Genomic DNA, 24,038 nt, shown 5'->3' on the forward strand with positions numbered 1-24,038 from the left:
TTCAATGTTCCTTACACATCTTTATGCTTCTCATTAAATTTTGGAACATAAATTATTTGGGGGAAGTTATTTATGGTATAACACAAATAGTAAAGAACATAATTAAACTACTAAGAGAGTGAATTTTTTACTTATTGTGGTTTTCAATTACAGTGCTTCTTTTTTATTTCTTTTTAAAATTTTGTTTTCTTTACTAAGACTCTCATATTGCTCATTTGTTTTCCTGCTATCCTTATTTTTTTCTTATTTTCATTCATTCCCTTGAAAACTTTTAATTTTCTAAGTTTTCCTTCAGTAGGTCAATATTCACATCTTCTTCAATAATGTTTTCTAGATTTTTATATAAGTTTTGTTTTTTGGTTTTTTTTTTTTTTTTTGGATGGGCCGTCATCTCCTGTATTTATGTGTTTGTTTCTTTTTGCCTTCCACTCTTGTTGCAAACTGTAAATTTTTAAATTTTTATATATTATCTCTGGGATTCGTTCCTTGAGTCATCTGTTTCTTGATTTTGTCACCACTGCTGATCAGTGAGATTTTCTTGAACATCAGTTCTCATGCCAGGAAGGTCTGCTGATACAGTCTGAATCCATTGAGCAGATCTTTCCCTGTTCCCTTGTTCATAATACTGCCTTTGTCCTTTCTGTTTCCCAGGAGACAGACATCCCTCTCACAGATGTTTGTAGCCAGAAATCCCTTACCTCAATGTGTGTAGCTTTGTGGTAAATGACATGACATTTGCTGCCTCAAGCTATTTTGTCTAAGAAGCAAATTCCAGAAGGAAGGGCATACCAGAGAGGACATTCCCAAGTCAGTCTTTCCCTGTTGAAACAGAGCCATTTACCCACACAGAGGGAACAGACATGCCCCCAAACTCGCTGGTGGCTGGGATCAGAAAGGAAAATAATATTTTCTATGACAGCTCCCAAATGCAGAGCTTTCCTGTCCTGCTCATCAAATGCAGCCCTTCAATTAACTGTCCCCTACAACCCTGAGAAAGCAGCACTACCGCAGTCCCTGTTTGGGAGATTTGATATCAGGGCAAGTAATGCCTTTGTCCAGTAGGAATGAAAAAATGGCTGCCTCCACTGTCTGGGGTGTCTTGAAACAGGGGCTGCCCTTAGAGCCATTCCTTAATTGATCCCCAATCAAAACCTGTGGTAGGAGATTGAACATACCTAAGCATGTCCTTGGGAAAATATTTTATGTCCTTTTCTCTCACCAGCTATCTAGCCAGGGGCTGTAATCCTCAGTGACCAACTAGGCTGGTAAGGCCTTGGCACTGGTAGATTCCTGTGGAAAAAGCAATTTACTTTCCCTTAACTTCTCAGCATCTTCCTCCTGCTGTTCCTTTGATGGTGTACAGGAATTTTCTGGCCTCAGGGTTCACAAAATAGTTGTTTCAGACAGTCCCTTCCTGTTTAATAGTAATTTTGGAAGGACTGAGTCCTGCAAATTCCTATTCCATCCACTTTCCACTATCCTCCATAAAGCTTGTCACCTTCAGTCCATATATGACCAATTTGCAGACAATCAACATTCATTTGATTCTACTAAGAGTTTCAATTTATGTTTTGTTTTCAGTCATTTTTTATTCATTTTGTTAAGGGAGTTTCCAACTAAAACTCCAATTACAATTTCCTGAGAATATCTTAAAATGGTAATATGACAGTTTCAGTTTTGTTGTATTTGACTATTTGCCTTCTTTCTATTATGGTTTGCCATCTATATAAATGTTAATGCTGCTCAGGGTGGCCTGATTGCCCTTGATATTTTACAATCACCCACCCTTCCTTTCTTGCAATTCATTATGGATATTTTTCTTAATCCATCATCTAGTTCAGTATGCACCATGTGTGGAACATCATGTTTACCAGCAATAAATGCAGGGATGATGAGTTGACAGATGCTCCTCTAAAGGTGAGAATGGATCAGATGCCCAGTTTCCTCAGTTGCTGCAGCAATCCTGGTTTCCATCATATCAGACCTGGTTAGAGCTCAGGAAACAATTTGCTCTGTTTGCAAAAGGGCACCTAGTTCATCATAATGATCTTCTGCTCCTACTTCTTGGGGAGAACAATGTGTAGCACTACCTGTTTTCTAAGCCCCATAGCCCCTATACATGCAGCTCTGGGAAGGACTGTCTGGCAATACCATGGAGACACTGTGGGCTTTAATTATTTTGGACATTTTTCAAGATAATATCAGCATAGATGAAGACATGATGATGCCACTGCTGTGTGACTGGACATCTCAGCCTTCCTTCTCTGGAATCCCTAATATTTAACGTGCAGTGAATTTGGAGGAGTCTTGGAGAGATTGAAAGTTGCAGTGGGTTATGTGCACTTCTGAGTTTTCTCAGGATTAACATCTGCATTCATTGGATTCATTTGGGTTTCTATGATTTGGGGAAAAGAAAAGGGGGTTTCAGCATGCAGTGTAATGGGAGTGAGATACACCACAAAGTCTCCTGAGACAATACCAGAACCATGCCTCCATGCAGATGAGCCATCATGTACAGGAGACAAAGGGAGGGGATGGTAGTGGGACCACAATCACCATCCCTTGCAGAGGATGCTCAGACAAATTCACAAAGAAGCTCAGCTCCTGGGGAAGTTTAGGGAATGGGGATGGTCTGCCCATCTAACAATATGTCTGTTTCCTCACCTGCCAACAAATTCTCCAAGGGCACCCTTCTCTCCATGATTTTGGATCTTTCTTTGGCACTGAACCTCAAAATTTTCAGCTACAAATGCCCTGCTCCACACCTGCTACAGGGTCCTCAAAAAGTCTCTTTAGGAATTATTCTTCACTGTCTCTAATACAAAGGCAAGGTAATTGTTTTGATTACAAAGGGAAAAAATCGAATTTTCAATGTATGTTTGATATAAAGCACATCATCTATACACAGAGCACCTGTGCACATGCACCTCCAAGTAGCTGAGCTCCAGAGCCTTAGGAACTATGTCAGCCACTGCAGAAAAATGAAATTCCTCTGGGGATGGATCCACCGTACTCTGAGGAACCACTTGGAGTGTGGTCCTCTCTTGTCACCAAGAGGTAAGTTGAGCAAGGACACATGGGAGCATGGACAAGTCTACAAACATGGGGATGGGGGGCCAGGCATCCATGGTCCCATGTCCTTGGGAAAGTCATCCCCATCCTACAGAAGAATGCTCTAATGAGAATCATTAACACCCGTGAGGATGACAAATCACAGCTGGTGAACAGGTCATGTGAATTCTCTCTTGAAAATTGACTCCCCTCGTCTTTAAATGTTGAATGCAAAGAAACACCATGTACTGGTCTCAGGTGATCTGGCAGGATAAGAAACTTGGTAACTGGTTCCACAGTGCTACCATCAAATACTATTGTCCCTTCCTGGACTGGATCATGGATTTTCATGTCATACTGGTACACCATGACCTGCAGAATCTCTTAAAACAGTGTTCATTTCCCTGACTGTCTTCTGCTTACCTATCTCCTTCTAATGCAAAATTGTCTAACAAGAATGGTATTTGAGTCCAAAAATAGAAGGTAATTATAGATAGTATATACAAGGAAAATTGTAACTGCCCTATACATACACACACACTTATACACAACATACACACATGCAAATATTTGCATAAACATCTGGACTTTTAGAATAGTGATAGGTGGGGCTTATTATACATTCCAAGTCCATGTACACATGGTTCTTGATATTTGTGGGCACTCCATTATCAGGATTTGATGGACTTTCTACTGGAAACAAAACTACTCAAGGCTCTTCATGCAGGTTTAGTGCATGACCTCCAATATGAGATGAGATGGCATTTGTCTGTCACAGACAAATAACCCTTGACAGGGGACCCCAATTTTCAGGTGTCTTTGAATCAAGGTGAATGGTATCCTTTATTCCTGCTTCTCTCATTGAAATAGGAGGTAATCTGGAATGCAGACAAGGAGGCCAGCTGGGAACACAATCCCACAGATGAACTCTGATTTCAATGATAATAGAAGGGATCTGGGTGAAGCTCAGTGTAGTGTACATTCATCAACATTTTCATCTTCACATGCAAACGTTTATATTCCATTGCTTAAATCTCATGTGAAATTCAGTTTGTAGAATAACTTTCTTGGAAATGTGATTTTATAATTTCCAAATTGCCAATAAACGTGCCCCTCACTGGAACTGAGTCCTTCAGCCAGAACTGAAGTTGAGTCAGGTATGGTGAAATATTAAATATTAAATATCAATTTTAAACCACATGGCATTAAAATATGTTTATGAAACATGGATTACCAGAAAACTACATTCAATATATAAGTCATGATCTCAAAATTCTCTTCAATTTGATTATGGAATGCTTCATCGGAGAATAAACCTCAACCTTCTCAAGAAAAGACCCAGGTCAGAATGTCATTAGTGTGTCAGAGAACTTGAGGAATTTCCTCATATGTACTTGGACATTAACCAGATGGAAGACTAACTTCATTCATGGGACTAGGAAACTTTGTGATAGGCAGAGATGTAAGGACAAGTTCATCCCATGTCAGAGTGCCACCTAAGGTCTTCAGGAGGAGTACCAGGAAAATGGAACACTTCACACTTGACGGAATTTCCTCCCTTGCATCCATGTCCTCAACACCAGTGGCAACAGAAACCATGAGGCCCTGGCAGGACCTCCATACAAAACTGGTGAAACCATTTGCTGGCAAGTATGCAGAACACAGCACCAACAACAGTGCTTGGGGGAATCAAAAATGTTTCAGCCACCTTTGAATACAGTTTGACAGAGTCTTAGAAACTAAACCTACTCTTACTATAAATCCAACATACATCTTGTTTACCCAAGTGAATTGAAAATTAATTTCTGAAAAAAGCATGCACAAGAATCTCCACAGCAGCTTCGTTCATAATTGTTAGAGTCTAGTAGCAATTAAGATGACCTTCAACATATAAATGGATTAAAAAATGTGGTCCACTGACTCCCAGGGGTGTAATTCTCCCTGGCAACGCAGAGTATGACTCCCGGGGATGAATGTGGACCCAGCATCATGGGACTGAGAGTATCTTCTTGACCAAAAGGGGGATGCAAAATGAGACGAAATAGTTTCAGTGGCTGAGAGATTTCAAATGGAGTCGACAGGTCACTCTGGTGGACATTCTTATGCACTATATAGATAACACCTCTTAGGCTTTAATGTATTGGAATAGCTAGAAGTAAACACCTGAAACTACTAAACTCCAACCCAGCAGTCTGGACTCCTGAAGACAATTATATAATAATGTTGATTACAAGGAGTGACAGTGTGATTGTGAAGACCTTGTGGATCACACCCCCTTTATCTAGTGTATGGATGAGTGGAGGAATGGGGATAAAAACTGAAAGACAAATGGGGTGTGATGGGGGGATGATTTGGGTGTTCTTTTTTCACTTTTATTTTTTATTCTTGTTGTGGTTCTTTCCGATGTAAGGAAAATGTTCAGAGATAAGATTGTGGTGATGAACACATAACTATGTTATCATATTGTGGACAGTGGATTGTGTATCATGGATGATTGTATGGTGTGTGAATGTATTTCAATAAAACTGAATTTAGTAAAAAAAATAGAAGAAAAAAAATGTGGTCCAGCTATATGATTGAATATTATTCTAATTCTTTTTTCATTTAAAAAATTTCTTTATTGCTCTATATTGTCTGAAATTACCTCAATGTAATCTTCTAAAAGTTATACTCAAAATTTCAAATTCATTTAAAATAAACAATTCATTGTCTTTCCTATCTTCAACTTTTTTTATTTTTTACACCCAGTTTTATTGAAATATACTCAAATACAATACAACCATCCACAGTCTTCAATAAATTGTTCACACTGAAAGGTGTTCCTTATTACTTTTAATTTTATTCTTATTATTTTTTGGAGGAATGAAAATGTTCAAAAATTGGTTGTGGTGATGAATGCAGAAAAATCTAATCATACTGTGCACATTTATATTACAGCATTCTGTCCTATTTTTGGAAATTATATCTGTTTTTCTTTTTTATTCCTTTTTCTGAATAATATATTATAATTTAACTGATTATAATAATTTGCAATATGATTGTTTGCCCCATGATTTCATATACTCCCAGCTTATTTCCTATCCAAGTATTTGCTTCCCTATACTTGTCTTTGTAATTTTTTTATAGCTTTCCTGAAAATTTTTAATGTTGGTATGCTTTCATATTTAGATACATTCACAAAGAAAATGATTAGAGAATCTTTATATGTTGTCAAGAATCCTTGGCTTGTGGTGAGATCTGGATGGATCCCACATATAACCACAGTCATATTTTTTTTAATTTCTAAAAATAATTTAGGTATTTTTTTATTACTGAAACAATGCATGGCCATTTTAGAAAATTTAGAAAATATGGGCAAGCAAAAGAGAATAAAATGAAAACCAACACATCAGTTAGAAATAACTCTTGGTTAACCCAAACCCAGTCTTGACATTTTTCTACGTCCCTCTCTGTATTTTTCCCATTTTTAAATTCAATTTGATTGAGATACATTCACATACCATACAATCATCCAAAGTGCACAATTAATTATTCACAGTGCCATCATATAGTTGTGCATTCATCACCCCAATCTATTTTGAACATTTTCCTTGTATCAGAGAAAGGGAAAATAAGAATAAAAAATGAAAGTAAAAACAACCACCAAATCATCTCCCACTCCTACTCTATTTTTCATTTAGATATTTGTACCCATTTTTCTACTCATCCATCCATACACAAGATAAAGGGAATGTAATCCATAAGGCTTTCAAAACACACTGTCACCCTTGGTAAGCTGCATTGCTGTACAATTGACTGTCTTCAACAGTCAAGGCTACTGGGCTGCAGTTTGATAGTTTCACATATTTACTTCTAGCTATTCCAATGCATTAAAACCTAAAATGTCTTATCTATATAGCACATAAGAACGACTACCAGAGTGACCTGTCAAGTCCAGTTAGAAACTCTCAGCCACTGAAACTTTATTTCATTTCATTTCCCATCCCCCTTTGGGTCAAGAAGATGACCTCAGTCCCATGATATTGGGTCCAGATTCATTGCTGGGAGTCATATCCTGTGTTGACAGGGAGATTTACACCCCTGGGAGTCAGGTCCACATAGGGGAAAGGCAGTGAGATCACCCACCAAGTTGGTTTAGCTAGAGAGAGAAGGCCACAACTGAGAAACAGAGAAGTAATCAGGGGGAGAGTCTTAGTCAAAATTATAAGCAGGTTTAGCCTCTCCTTTGCAGTAACAAGCTTCATAAGGGCAAGTCCTGCGATAGAGTGCTCAGCACATTAAACCTCCAGTCCACAATATTTGTGAGAACATCAGCAGGAATCCGGGAGAGGAAGCCCAACACCTCTGCATTTTCCCCCAGCTCCTCAGGGTGGGGGTGCTGCATATGTGTTTTTATTCTCTGTCAAAAGTACCTGGGGATGTGTTGCTATTTCACACTAAACAATGCAAACCTGCCAGGTCTCACTTCCTATTAAATCTTCCAAGCAATTATGGTATTTGAACAAATGAGTCACATTGTTTTATAAATATCATATTGGTCAGTTTTAATAGAGATACACTTATCACTTCCTGCCAAGCAAGTATAATACTGGACAGAATGCACCTGGACTCTCCATAGAGGAATCAAACAGAATATCTCACTCTGCAGCTTGCAGAAAGACTCCTTTGCAATTGTACCTTTACTCTAACTGCATAAAATTTTATGTCCCTGTGTATGGAAACAAAGTTTCCCAAAACAAGTAAAGGAGAATTTCCATTGTACCCACAAAGTAAAAATAAAAAGAAGCCAATAGCACTTTTTCTGGTTTAGATAAGAGTATTGGGAGGCTCAGGTGCAACTACAAAAGCTTCATGAGGATTCAGTTCTGCTACATGGAGAATTATAAATTTCATATCATCCATTAACATTACACTTAAGTAATCACAAAACTACTTTCCCCTGGAGAATCAGATCATTTATATCAGGACAGGGAAGCCTGTGGTTCTATAAAGCCATTTAATGTTGCCATCACCTCAAATCCAGGAAACTGAACTCACAGACGTGGATGACATCAAGAGCATCCTTGTTGTTTTAGATTGCTAATGCTGCTAGAATGCAAAACACCAGAGATGGATTGGCTTTTATAAAAGGGGGTTTATTTGGTTACACACTTACAGTCTTAAGGCCATAAAGTGTCCAAGGTAACATATCATCAATTGATTACCTTCACTGAAGGATGGCCAATGGTGTCCAGAAAACCTCTGTTAGCTGGGAAGGCACATGGCTGGTGTCTGCTCCAAAGTTATGGTTTCAAAATGGCTTTCTCCCAGGACGTTCCTCTCTAGGCTGCAGTTACACAAAAATGTCACTCTTACTTGCACTTGGAGCATTTGTCCCCTCTTAGCTTCTCCAGAGCATTCAATGGCTGTCTTCAAAATGTCTCTCATCTGCAGCTCCTGTGCTTTCTTCAAAGTGTCCCTCTTGGCTGTAGCTCCTTTTCAAAATGTCACTCTCAGCTGCACTGAGTTCATTCTGTTTGACAGCTCATTTGTATGGCTCCACTGATCAAGGCCCACCCTGAATGGGTGGGGCCACACCTCCATGGATATATCTCATTAGAGTTATCACTTACAGTTGGGTGGGGCATATTTCCATGCAATAAGGCAATGTGTGGGGTACACAAGGCAAAGTCTGCACAGCACATAGTATGTTTCCAGCTCAGTCTGGTTTTCCAGTCACCCTTCCCCCAGGGTCTCCTACCATAGGAGAATATAACGTTACAAGTCATATCCCAGCACTGGTAAAATGAGATGTTCCAACTTAATCCCCACTAATATGTCTGCCCCGCAAGATTGCATCAAAGAACATGGCTTTTTCTGGGGGATATAAGACATTCAAACCAGCACACTTGGGAAGGCAGGGGGAAGGATCTGAGCAGAACTGGAGGTCAGTCCTCCTGCTCAAATGACAGTGCTCCTCAAACCATGCATCCTTGGGGCCCAGGAACCCAGGAATGATGAGAGACCCTTGCTTTGTGAAGGCACAGCAAGCACTTTATGAGAGCAGGGCAGGGTGAGGTCCCTGATAGGAGCAACTCTGCTTAGGGATTTCTCTATCCCACACAATCTTGCTCTGTGCCCACTTACTGGTGGAGCTGCCCCTGCCTTCCTTTGTAAGGTGACACAGTCCCTGTGTTCCCAAAATCTGAGGGCTCTTTTACTCTGCTCTCTACACTTGCCTAACATCCTAAGCTTTGATATGATCTCTTCTCAGTTTTGACAGATTATTTCATGGAGGGTGTCCTTCTAAGGAGTTGAGACACTTTAAATGAGGTCATTTTGTTTTACCAGTGCTGGGATATGACTTGTAACATTATATTCTCCTATGGTTGGAGAACTTGGGTGAAGGGTGACTGGAAAACCAGACTCAGCTGAAAATGTACTATGTGCTGTGCAGACTTTGCCTTGTGTACCCCACAAATTGCCTTATGGCATATGGGGTCAAATCTCCGTGCTTGGACAGCAGAATGACACAACTGGAGCCCAGTTCAAGCAGGGCAGTCTCAACTGTTTCAAGTCCAGCATTGGAACACGTGGAAACCAATGATTGTTACTGGTTCAACCAATTCAAACCTCAGGGATCCCACACACAAATAAGCCTGTGTGACAATAGAAGAAATCCCCATTACACAGTGGGCCTGTGTGGTGTGACTTCATCCTCTAAATGGCCCTGCAAGTGCTGGGGCTCTAACTCTGCCTGCTGGCAACTCCCCTTGGTGAGGGTCTCAAGGGTCCTGATGTTCACAGAAGCTTGATTTTGGGATGGGGCAGACTCACAATGTATCTCCTTGTCCTCTGGTGTCCCATCTGAGCTGACATGATGGGAGATGTGTTTGGGGCGGGTGAAGCCCTCACAGACCCTCTCTCTCACCTGCAGTGTCTCTCAGGGCTCCATCATCAGCAGGTACTACTGGAATTGGACGTGTCAACCTCCTGGGAAAGGGCTGCAGTTGATGGTTAATTGGGAAGTGAGTACAAACTACAAACCAGGTTTCTAAGGCCACATCTTCATCACCACTGACACATCCAGGAATGAGTACTGTCTGCAGCTCAGCTTGATGAGTGCCATTGATGTGGTCATGTATTTATGTGTGAGAAACACAGTGAGATGAAGGCAGTGTAAGCTCTGCCTTCAGATACAAAGCACCACTGCAGGAAGGGGATTGTGTGCTAGGGAACTTTGAGACAAAAAATGACAGGACTCAGCCCCAGAAGCAGATGCAGAGTGGAGAACTTTTTTCTGTTAGTGTCTGGGTCTTCCTCTCCCCTTAAACCTATGACCCAGAGGTTTGTCTCCCAATTGCAGCAGTACTCTTCCTTTTCAGTATCCAGTGCAATGGCAGGGCAATTCACAGCCTGCATTCATTTCACATTGAGAAGGAAGTGAGTTACTGTCTCCAGCCTCTCTGTCCCCTTCATTGGGTTGTTTTTGATTTGTATCATAATGTGAAGATTTCTAGCTCATCTGAACTAGTAACTCAAGCACCACCTGAAAAATCTCTGTGACATAATAATTTTCTCTTCTTTTTAAACATTGAACCCAAATTAGGGAAAGAATGAGTAATTAAACCAACAGTTTCCTTGTAAAACACATTTTATATCTTCAGAGTTTTAGATTTACAGACCAACTGAGAAAGTATATGGAGTGTTCACATAGAGCCCATATCTAGTTTCTCCTACTGTGTACCTCTTCTAAATCAATGATATTTTAATACACACTGTTACCTTTAATAATAGCAATAATAAACCATAGATTTGATTGTTGCACACTATTCCATGTGAGTCCCCTTTGGCATATCAGATCCAATCCTGGACACCGTGTACAATTTCTGTTTCATTTCTTTTTAGCATGTTCTGATCCATGACACTTTCTATTCTTTCCTTGGGTGTTCAGTTATTTTGAAGAATGTCGCTCTGTTTGGGTTGTACAAGGCATTTTCATAATTGAATTTTGGTCATGGTTTTGGGAAGAGGGCCGCAGATGTGTAGGGCCCTTCCCTTTGAGTCATACCATGGAGCACATGAAGTCAACAAGACTCAACACTGCTGGTGTTGAATTTCCTCACTTGGTTTGGGTAGTGGTTTCCACATTATCCTTAGATCAGCTGTTTGTCCCTAGCCATATGCTATTCTTTGCATGTGAGTCACTGCACCCCAGATATTTTCAAAAGTAGGGTGTTATGTTTCAACTCGTCCAGTTTTGTCACTTGAATCTGCATAGATTATTTGAAAAAAATGTCATGGTTTCTTGGATGTTTATTTTGTACTTTGGGTTATAAGCCACAACAGTGTTTATTTTGATGTTCAATTTGGTCTAGTTTTCAATGTGGAAGCTCTTTCAGAGAGATCTGTGTAATCCTTTGACATATGCCAATCAGTATGTATCTGTGCGTGAGTGTCTTATGTGTGTGCATATGCATGTGTGAGTAAATGAGTGCATGTGTGTTGAGTACTTCTTATGCTCTGGTATTAAAAGGTGTTCTTTCCTCATCTTGTTTTTTCCCTTTACCCATATTGGAAGTCCATCTGCCTCTGCACATATAAAAGTCTATGTATCCCTCAGGAGAAGTATTAAGGAACTGTTCCTGCCTGTTAAATAGCTATTTTGTTTGAAGGACTGAGTCCTGAAGCTTCCTACTCCATCCACTTTCCAGAGTCCCCCATACAGTTTAACATCCTCAGTCCATATCTTCCCCATTTGCAGACAATCTATGTTCTCTTGATTCTACTAAGATTATCAGTTTTGCTTGGTAGTCACCCATTTTTTTCTCACGTGTATAAAGGAGTTTCTACCTACACCTCCAATTTAAAATTTCCCACAAGTTCTTGAAATAGTGATTTGACACCTTCAGTTTTGTTGTATATGACATATTTGACTTCTTCTTGCTCTTATTGTTTCCCATATATATAAATGGTAAACCTGCTCAGGATGGCCTGAATGCCCTTGACTTTTCATGATCAACCACCTTACCTTTCCTAAAATTCATGATGGATATTTTTCCTATTCCTTTCTCTGGTTCAGTGTGGCAGGGTGCGGATCATCATCTTTAGCAGCAGGGAATGCAAGGATGATGAAGGGCAGCTGGTCCTGTAAAAGGTGGGGATGGGCACAGATGCCCAGATTCCTCAGTAGCTGCAGGAACCAGGTTACCACCCCAACAGCACACATCAGAGATCAGGGATCCCTCTCTATGTGGCCAAGAAGAGTCATCAGTTCAACATAAAAATCGTCTGCTCCTTGTCTGGGAGGAGGACAATGCAAAGCATAACACCCTCTGTAGATGGAAACTCCTATTATTCCTAAGCCCACAGACCTTTGAAGGACTCACTGGAAAAAAGCATGGAGACATTCTGGGCTGTAACTTTTTCTGGCTATTTTCCAAGATAATATGTGCATATTTGTGAGATATAGTGGTGTCACTGCTGTGTGATGGGAAATATCAACCTCCCTTCTCCAGAATCTGCAATATTTATTGTGAGGTGCAGTTGGAGGTGTCTAGTAGAGATTGGAAGCTGCAGGGGTATTATGGGATACTCTGAGACATATCAGGATTCATATCTGCATGCAGTGGATGCCCTGACTTTCTATTGTTTGGGGAAGAGGTCAAGGGAATTTTCAGCATTCAATGTGATGAAAGTGAGATGCACCACAGGGTCTCCAGAGACAACACCAGAACCCTGCAGCTGGATCATCACTGTGCAAGAAACACATGCAGGAGAGAGTAGTAGGACAACAGCCACCATCCTCTGCAGAGGATGCTCAGACCCATGCACAAGGAGGCCCAGCTCTTGGGTAGTGACTGGTGCAGGGACTGGTGAGGGAATTCCTGTCTCAACATCATGTCTATTGTTCCTCTACTGCCAACAAATTATCTGAGGAATCCCCTTCTCTCCATAACTTTGGGTCTTTGCTTTGTCACTGAGCCTCAATATTCTCATCATAAATGTGTTGAAGAATCTTTTAGAATGAGAGAGGCACTGCAGGTATGTGGGCCATAATGGACACACAGGAGGCCAGAGACAGTGGGCCCTGAGCAATGACCAGAAAAGATGCTGTCTGACTGGAAATCTTGTCCTATGTGATGCACAGAATGATGAAAATGATTTTTTAAATGAGTAAGAAGAAGAAAGCATACTTGGTGTGGCTTAATTAAAAAGTCCATTATATATGAGTGGTTTGTGAAAAAATACTTCTGTGGATCACATAAAATAAATATTTTATCATGAGAATGTAAATGGGTGAGTGTGAGTGCCTGGATACATGCAGAAAATAAGAGAGGTGAGACAATACAAAATGTATGTATATAATTATGATAAAATAGTTTTGAGATAAATTGTTTGCATTTGTGAATACATTACAAAGTTATCAGCAAACAAGAGAGGTTGATAACAGATAAGTATTAGATAAAAATCATAGGCAATATTCTTAGTCTGATTTGTTTGTAGACATACATAAGATGAGATCGGGGGGGGCAATTTAACAATTGCTGAAATGCCATGAGTGGTAGCCCAGCTCTTTTTCAGGGGCTCACACTGGGGTCATGTGGCAAAGAGTGGGGACAGGAAAGGAGACCAGGGATCCCCCCTTGTGGCAAGGACATCCAGTTGGTGATCAAAGGCCCTGGGGAAAGAACAGTCACAAGCACATACACAACACCAACTGTAACCAGGATCAAGTCTCAGGCTGTAGAAAAGTGACAAAAAAGTTTCACAGCCACCAGAGAAATCATCTTTGTTACTGGAAGTGATAGAAGTCAATCCCTCTTCCCTTAGTGGAGGCGTAGGGGCCTGCACTGAGACCTGTGAGAGATGAAGCAGAAGCCTGCTGAGCCCAGGGAGGGCAGGAAGTGACCTCGGGCCCAACACCCACCATGGGAACAAGGTGTGATGACCCTGGGACACCCCACAACCAGCCAACACCTAGTAAACAGCTTAGTGGGGAGAAGCCTCAGGAGGATTCTGTATCCATGTTTCACCCTGAAGGCAACTACAGCTGGGGCCAACATATCAACTGCAACTTCATTTAGGACCCTGAGCCAAAGCCATAAAGGCAAGCCAGTGGAGAATCCATGCCCCAAAGAAAATGTGACATAATCAATGTTATTGTTAGAATATATTAATGTCGGGCTAATGCCATTTGATAACATCTAATATAAGATAGAAGAATCACACTGGAATCAATTGAATAATTAAGTTATAGTGGCTGGTTGTTGTTTTTTTTAATTAATACAACTTTATTTTAATTATATCCATTTAAGCAATGGGGTTTCCATAACAGTTATACTGAATTCAAATAAACCTTCTATTTGAAATTTTTTGACAAAGATTCATTTGTGCTTCAATTCCATAAAGAGTATCTTGGCTTCTGCATATTAAAATTTGCAATTCTTTAATACCCTGCCCTGGTAAGTTTAGGAAACTTAAAATTTTTCCTTGGTATATAAAACGAGGTACAGAGCTTTGGTAATCCTTATACTTCTAAATCCATCCATTCAATGTCTGCATCTTAATATAAGTCCTTCTGACACCAAATTGATGAAATCTGTGCTAGTATTTTAACATTCTCCTTTGTTACTGAATTATCCATACTGCTTCTTATACTCAGATCAAATCACTTTTCTCTTTTCCAAGATCACAGAAATAAAGAGATAACTGCATTATGAGATGTCCCCATGTACCCCAAATCTTCTTATCCTGCTCCCCTCTTGTAACTTGAGGGCTGCCACATGCAGATCTCCCTTTGAGCCATGTAGGGAGGAGGAGCCTTAAACTTGGGCAAACCAGTCTGATTTTCAACTCAGGTTTGGGGTTCAAGGAAGACAGAAACTTCAAGGGGAAAACCATGAAACTTCTCTGCCACTTGCTCTTCCTGTTGGTGACTCCCCCATGTGATATTTCCTAGGATTTCAGAAATTGGATCATTGGCTGTGGTATCTGGCTGTGACTCACTGTTGTTCTCCCTGTTGCCAGATGTCCTGTACCAGGTGCGGCTGCACGAGTCAGACCTAGAACTGGTGAAGCCCTCACAGACCCTGTCCATCACCTGTTCTGTCTCTGGATTCTCCATCACAACCTGTTGTTACTGCTGGGATTGGATCCCCCAGTCAACAGGGAAGGAATTGCAGTGGATCAGGAATATATGTGATGAAGGGAGCATTACTACATCCCATCCCTCAAGAGCTGCAACTCTGTCACTAGGGACACATCCAAGAATGAGCTTTCTCTACAGCTGAGCTCCATGACAGCTGAGGACACAGCCATGTGTTACTGTGCAAGACACAGTAGGAGGAACTCAGGGTGAGCCCAAACACAAAATGCCTCAGGGCACAGGAGGGTGATGGGCTGCAGGGGGTGCTCTGGACCACCAGGGGGTGTGCAAGAACTTCCAGGATCTGGACCATCAAACTGACAGGGACAGAGTTTAGGAAGAGAATTTTGTGATTTTTACTGTTTGGATGTGTGTCTGTGTGTTTGTATGTTCTTTTTTTGTTTCCTCCCCCTCTCTGATCTTGCTTTCTCTAGGATTCAGTGTTTTCCACTGGGACTCTCTCTCATCCTTCCTCCCTTATTGCCCCTATTTCTCTTTTAAAGAAAGAGAAAAAAATGGTCTTCAAATGGGACTAAATTGAAGGATCCATGGAATATATGTGTAAATGTATGTGTGTGTGTATAATTGTGTAAGTGTCTGTATAAGTGTATAGCTATATATATGTGCTTGTACCTGTATGTGTGTGTATATATATATACATATGTTTGAGTGTATGTATAAGTAGATATATGTATACACATGCATATATATGTATATAACTGTGAACATGTATATGTTTAGGCTTACATATATGTGTAAACACACACGCATATATGTTATATATGTGTGTGTGTACTTATATCTAACATACATATGTTTACATAAAATCTTAGAAAATGTTAGAAAATGTTTATATAAAATGTTAGAAATGATGCTTACGTTTCCTTATCATAATCCAGCTCTCAAACTTTGACACTGACAAGTTCCTATTCATTTTCCTGCAGACTTTTCCTGACTGGTGCCCCATCACAACCTACTGTGAAGGTTCAATGCTGAAGGCTTAGAGCTTCCCTGTTCTCTGCAGAATCACCTTCAGCCAAGCAAACTCCCCAACCAGTTGCAACCCACCTACTCCAAACCTGCTAGAGAGTCCTCCAAAAGTCTGTTCAGGGAATTCTCCTTCATTCTAATAAAATACAAGGTAAGTGTTTTGATTACAAAGGGAAGAATGTGAATTGATGATGTATGTTTTCATATAAAGCACATCTTCTGTACACAGAGCATCTGTGCACATGTACCTCCATGTCTCTGAGCTGCAGAGTCTTAGGAAAAATATCAGCCACTGCAGATGAATGATAACATGTCTGGGTAGGGTCCAGCATACCCTAAGGAAATATCTAGAGCACAGGTCCCTCTCATCACAGAAAGGTGAGTTGAGCAAGAACACATGGGAGCAGGGTCAAGTCTACAAAGACAGGGTCACGAAGGGCCAAGAGTCCACTGCCCATGTCCTATTACAGCCATTCCCACCCTACAGGGGAATATAATATTGAGAATCCTGCACACCTGTGAGGGTCAAAAGAATCACAGCTGGTGATCAGGTCACGTGAAGAGTCCTGGGTGTATTCACTGTTGAATACCAACTCCCATTGGCTTCAAATGTTGAATGCAGAGAAACACATCTAGTGGTCTCAGGTGATCCCACAGGATAAGGAACTTGGTAACGAATTCCATCTTGGACTGGATCAGAGATGTACATTTCATGGTGGTTCACCTTGACCTGCTGACTCTCTTAAAACTGTGCAAAGATCCCTGAACATCTGCTGCCCACTTCTCTACTTGAAATGCAAAATTCTCGTTAAGAAATGTATTTGAGTCCAAATGAGAGAAGGTAATTCTAGATAACACAATCAAGAAAAATTATAGCTCTAATACAGAAACACACCCTCACACATTTGCACAAACACCCAAACTTTTAAAATGGTAATATGTGGGGCTTATTATGCCATCTACCCCATGTAGACAATTCTCTTGTATTTCCAGGCAGTCTATTAGCAGGATTTAATGGACTTTCTTCTGGAATCAGAACTTCCCAAGGCTTTTGGTTTAGGAGTAGCCCATGACCACAATTACAACCAGTGCATTGCATTGGTCTGTAACAGACAGGTGTCAAACCTTGGCAGAGTCACCCATGAGCAGGTGGCCTTGAGGCCAGGTGAATGGGATCCTTTAGACCTGCTCCTCAAATTGAGATTGGAGATAATTGTGAATGGGCATGGAGGCAAGGAGGGGCCAACACTCCACAAAGAAACCCTAATATCATGAGAATATAAGGGATCTTGGTGAAGCTCAGTATATTTGATATTCTTCAATGTTTTCATCCACACATGCAAACCTATTTCATTCCAACTGCTTAAATTGCATGTTAAATTGTTTGTAGAATAATTTTATTGCAAATGTGATTTTATGTTTTGTGAATGTCCAATAAAAGTGCCTTGTCTTTGACCACGAGAGCTACTATATTTGCATAAGGAATGTCTGTATGAAGAACGTAAGGAAGGTTTGAGTGCAGAGTCTAGACAAGGTAACCTGTGGTGTTTGGAGGAGCCCCATCTGGGTCAGACCCATTCTGTCATGGCAACATCAGTCATCCTGACTACATCACTGAATCAAATGGAATCTGGTGCCCATCACTGACCCTGTCTACCCTGTTCTCTAACCCCACAACTCAGCATTCCTGCAATGTTTAACTCTGTAAGCCCTTTCTCTTCAATCAGTAGGGTCCATAACCAGTGGACAGAATATAATGGTAGTAATCATGAGTGCACATTTCTAGAGGGCCATACAAGCATTTCAAGTTTTGCCACATGTTTTAATTAGGATGAGAGTAGCTATATATAATTCAGGTTAGTGAGATACGTGGTATCCATGGTCTGTGTCTAGGGGCACAGATGTACCTGCTCCTCTGCTCCTGTATAACAATGTGTCAGCATCCAACCAGCCAAGCAAGTTCCAGATAGTGGACCCTGGAATCCAGAAGCAAAGGTTCTATTTCCCTTATCACTAGAGGAGTTCTCTGCCTGATGAAACTAGAAGACAAATGGGCTGAAACCGCTCTCAGGAGCACCTTAGATACCTCAGATGTACATTTCACAGAATGTTCTCATGGGCAGTGGTCAGAGAAGGGAATACATGGGACTTAGTGTGGCAAATAAGTTAATGACTTGTGCCTCCTCCCTAATCATGCCATCAGAGTTGGCAGTACCTGACTCATATTTGCTCTAAACACAATGTGCCACCTGGATGCAAAGATATTGTGGACATGAAGCTACTCCCTCTCTTTTTTTGACTCAGAAATGGTTTATAATTGTTAAAATAACCTACTCTTTACAAATAGCCACATTTTCTTAGGGAGCTTCTCGACATGATCTCATAAAGTTTTGATGGGAGTACTAGATGGAGAACAGCAAGAATTTAGCAAAATCCTTACAAGTCTTAAATGATAAAGGAATTTAATTTTATTTATATTAGTGTCAGTATTCATTAAAAATATAATTGTAAGTTTGCAAAATGTATTTTACATTTTAAATACAATTTAATAAATGCATTTACTTCTTTTTAATGTTTCTATTCATCAATGATTTCATATTTGTAACACAATTGATTGAGTCATTAAAATATAGCAATGGTGCCCCAAATATATCTTCTAACCTTGAGATTCCAACTCCTTTCATTTGCTTCTGCTTTCTTGTCCTTGGTTTCTCCCTAAACCTGTGTCCTGGCAAGCCAAATTGGCAAGGCATGGGGAAAGAAGCTTCTTGGGAAGTCTTTGTGCTCCTTGATTCTCAGCAGAGCCTGCCTTGTAGAGTCTGGAAGACATCAGGTAACCCAGATGCAAATTTACCTTCCCGAAATCTAGTGAATGCTCATTGCCATTTATTATTCTTGCTCTGGCTATAGGCCTACCAGAAAGACATGATCATTATTTAGAAAAGCAAGAATTCTCTGTGTAATATAGGCATGATGACTCTACTTGCTTGTGAATATTTCAAAGATATCATAAAACAGGGACTTGGGTCTCTGGTTTCTGCCTTTGACTCACTGTGGCTCTCATTGTCCCCACATGTCTTGTTCCTAGATGCAGCTACAGGAATTGGGCCCAGGACTGTTAAAGCCCATGTCCCTCCTGCTACAAACCTGGTACCTCCCTTGCCATTTTTTCCCTTCTTGCCTGGACTCAGCAGCCTAAAGGAAAGTCTCAGTGTGGATGTGCAGCATCAATTCTGGTGGGATTACAAAGCTCTTCATGTCCTTCAAGAGCTTACTCTACATCTCCAGAGACATGTCCAAGAACCACTTCTCCCTGCAACTGAGCTCTGTGGCCTCCAAGAACATGGCCATGTATTACTGTGCAAGAGACACTGTTAGAAGAAGCTAGTGTGAGCCCAGGTACAAACCTTGCCCGAAGGAGTGGGTGTCAGGACCACTCTGTATGGGTCCCAGACACATAATCAAGTGCAGAGTTAAACAATGATGGTATTCCTTACTGTGATTCAAGTTGCTTTTGCTCCAACTACTCTGGAACTGAGGTCATAAGACATTTTGTTTTACAGCTTTTGAGATCATATTCTTTTCTCTTAGTGCAGAGAAAATTTACTATATGCTTCTGACAGGGTGTAGAAGAGCAGACACAGAATCATCGTCAATTACAAAATCAATGAGGTTGAATTTACAAGTTTGGATTTTACTGGAGTAAAACCAAATTGATATTAGATTATCATTCTCTTCATCATTTGCTTTGAGAAGTATTCATCTTTTATTCAGAAAACAGACATTCTCTACATATCTTTTACAACCTGTGAGTCATTTGCATATTCCTATTGAATTAGAATTTCTAGGGTCATTGGAACAGCAACCTGGGGAGGTGTAGACCAGGAGTCCATAGGGATTTGTCAGTGCTGAGTAGAGACTCCATGATCTGAGTAGAAGTTTGCGTCTTTGTATTTGGGTGTCTATGATATTCTAACATGCCCGTATTAGGGAAACAGCTGATGGGTTTAATTATGTGAGATATTGGGATTGGATACCAGGAGATTATTAGGAAGAATCAAGCCCATTACCTTGCTTCTCTTTCTTGATAGAGAGAGTCTTACATACTAATTCACCCTTGACATTGATAAATGAATAGTGTTTTAAATTTTAAAACAATGTCATCATTTAAAGTCAGAATTTAATTCAAATATTCAAGATGTCTGTAAAAAATGGTGTAAATATAATATGTGTAAAATGGTAAAAAGCTGAGAGAAAATAAAGAAGGAAGCATTAATTTGTATACATAAAATATCATGTCAGAGTTTGTCTCAGGGGGGACACACATGATCAACAAGGTTTTCAGGGGGTGACTCTTAGGCATTAATTATAATTAAGACTAGTTTTATTATTAGAGAAATAACATTCCAGAAAACCAACTTATGAAAACAAAGACATATTTAAACCCATTTATATATATAGGAATATAAATATCAAGATGTCTGAAAGGGCACTTTTGTTGAGACAACTGATTTTTTCCCACCTTTACATTCTTGCTAGGGTTATATCAATGCAGTTAGAATATAATTTATACACTTGCCTTGCTTCCCATGTAAAGTTTTTTTTCTGTTTTGTTTTTGTTTTCTTTTGTTTTTGCTGAAGTTGAAGCTTCAAACTGTAGCTGACCAGAAGAACTTTCAGAAAAGTATCAGAGTAAACCACTATAACTAAAAATAAATTTGGTTGTTTTTGTGACATGTAACATTTTTCTAAGAATAAAAAATACAACATTCAAAAACAAGAAAAGAGCAATAAAATTAAAGTGAAATTTGCAAAAATACAGAAATTATATATACTCCCCTTGGATGACACTTAGCATTGGTGTGATACCTTTGATCCAATTGATTGAAATGCATTAAAATATTAATGTTAACTTTTAGAACATATTTTGCTTTAGGTGTATTTTCCCATATACCACCCAATTTTTAAATACTACAAATGTTAGTGATGTCCATTTGTTCTAGTTCATTTAAGACAATTAATCACAAACTTCATCCACAACAGCATTCTCTGTGTTTTACAGTCCTATGTTACTTTCTCTAGCTTTACTTCTAGTGACATACACAACCCCAAACTTCCCCTTTCAATGAGCATCACACTCAAAATTCAGCAGTGTTAGTTTTCATCATGATAATTTGCTACCATTACTTCTATCCATTTCCAAAAATATACAATGACCCTTATTAAAATTTCCGCACAAATTAAGCAACTACCCATTATCTAATCTTGTTCTATATCCTGGTAACCTACATTAAAAATATTAACTCCATGACTTTATTCATTATACTTAGTTCATATTAGTGAGCTCATGCAACATTTATCTTTTTGTGTTTGGCTTTTTCCCTCAACAGAACTTACTCAAGGTTCAATCATGCTGTTGCATGAATCAGAACTTCATTTCTTATTAAAGATTAATGATATTCCCATTGTTTGCATATACCATGTATTCTGTATCCATTAATACCTAGCAGCAGGATTGCAAGGATATGGCACTTCTATGCTTAGCACCTGAGGAACTGTCAAATTGTCTTCCTCAGCAGATATAGCATGTTACCTTTTCATCAGCAATGAGTAACTTTTCATAATCACACAGTCACACAGTGTAAGTCTTCAAGAAGCAGGACCACTGGGTTGCAGTTCAGCAGTTACAGGTATTTCCTACTTACTATTCCAATACAGTAAAAACTAAAAAGGTATAACTATATAATGCATAAGAATAACCTCCAGAATGTTCTCTTGACTCCATTTGAAATCTCTCAGCCACTGAAACTATATTTTCTGTTCCACATTTTGGTCAAGAATCCTTTATCAATACCTCGATGACAGGTCCAGGTTCATCCCCAGGAATCATGCCCCCCTGTTCCATGAATAATTTCATCCCTGGTTGTCATGTCCCACGTAGTGGGGAGGGCAGTGATTTTTCTGCAAAAATACAAGAAAAAATAAAGTAAAAATAAAATAAAATTCAATAAAAGTTCATACAACACCACCAATGCCAAGATTCCCATACCACTCCCATATATCCCCCTCTAAAAGACATTTAAATTTTGTATATCAACTTTGTTATAATTAATGGACGCATATTACAATGTTACTATTAACTACATACCCTGGCTTGCATTGATTGTTTTTCCCCCAATACCATCCCATTTTCAACACGTTGACATTAATTTGTTCTTTCTTATGTAAAAACATTGTTATATTTGTACACATTATCACCATCATTGACATCTCTAGTTTCACTAAGTTATACAGCTCCATTCCTTACCTTCTATCTTTCCTTCTGGTGGCACACTTATAACTAACCTTCTTCTTTCAACCATAGTCACAGTCATTTTTTTTTCCTTTTACTTACAATATTGTGCTATCATAAGACAGCTCTGTGATATCCATTTCTGGATATATCAACTCAGTCCTCTGGTATATTCTATGCCCCTTCAGTATCAAATTCCTCATCTCTACCCTACTTCTATCTCCTGATATCTTAATTTCCACACCCTTCTCCAAACCTCTTTCTCTTGTATTTTCCTATGTATATAGCACTATCTTTAGTATTTCTTGTGAAGGAGGTCTCCTATTCATGGACACACTCATTGTCTATCTGTAAATATTTTAAACTCTCCCTCATTTTTGAGGACAGATTTGCTGGATATAGTGTCTTGGTTGTCAGATTTTTTTTTTTCTCTTTCAGTATCTTGAATATATGCCACCACTGCTTCCTTGTCTCCATGGTTTCTGCTGAGAGATCTGTACTTCAGCTTATTGAGTTTCCCTTTTATGTGATGGATTGCTTTTCTCTTGCTGCTTTCAGAATTCTCTCTCTTTCCCTTTTCAAAATTGGATTAGTAAGTGCCTTGGAGTAGTTTATTTGGATCAATTCTGTGTGGGGTATACTGCACTGCTTGAATTTGTAATTTTATGTTTCCATAACGTTGGGAAATTCTTGTTGATTATTTCCTGTAATGTACTTTCTGCCCCTTTTCCCTTCTCTTCTCCTGTGACACCTATAACACATATATGCAGGTGTTGCATGTTGTCATTCAGTATCCTGAGACTCTGCTCTTCTTTTTGCCCTCTTTTCCCTAGCCATTACTTTGTCTGTAGGACTTCAGGTGTTCTGTCTTCTAATTCACTGATCATTTCTGCCTCTCCAAGTCAGCTGTTGTATGCCTCCATTGTGTTTTTCATCTCTTCTATTGTGCCTTTCATTGCCATAAACCCTGCCATTAGTTTTATCGGGTTTACAAATTCTTCCTTATATTCACCCAGTGTCTTCTTTGTATCCTTCATCTCCTATCACAGTCCCTTTCAACCCACTGATTTGATTTAGAAGATTTGTTTGAACATCTTTACTCTTAACTTAAAAATCATCTCATCTCTACTGCCATGAATTCTAAATATATATTCCCATCCCAAAACTTTCCATCCTGTCCAGATCACACACAGCTGCCTTCATGACACCTCCATGTGAGCATCTAACATGACAAAACCAAACACTAGATTTTTGTCTCAAGCCTATTCTCCCTCAGTGTTGCATTTTCCATGTATAAAAACTCCATCCCGATAGATTTTCAGGTCATGTGCTTGACTTCCAAGCCCCAGAATATGCTCACAACTGACCACTTCTCTTTCTCCTTTCTGCACTGGTCAGAACCACCATTATCTCTTGATAGGATACCTGGGATTGCCTTCTAACCACACTCCTTCTCCCACCCTCATCCTTGAATCTTCTTTCTCCCAACAACCAGAATTACCAGGTCAGGTCACTCCCTGACTTGAACCTCCTGATATATTTCCAGCTCATCAAAGTTGAAGCAGAAATGCACACAAT

At 39.7% G+C, this 24,038-nt stretch overlaps 1 pseudogene; it reads left to right on the forward strand.

Annotated features, from left to right (window-relative positions):
• The first annotated feature begins 2,998 nt into the window (after positions 1 to 2,998).
• Positions 2,999 to 24,038, forward strand: part of LOC119516022 — a 113,069-nt pseudogene continuing 92,029 nt past the window's right edge.

This window comes from Choloepus didactylus, chromosome 19 (assembly GCF_015220235.1).
Source record: "Choloepus didactylus isolate mChoDid1 chromosome 19, mChoDid1.pri, whole genome shotgun sequence".
Lineage (NCBI taxonomy): Eukaryota > Metazoa > Chordata > Mammalia > Pilosa > Megalonychidae > Choloepus > Choloepus didactylus.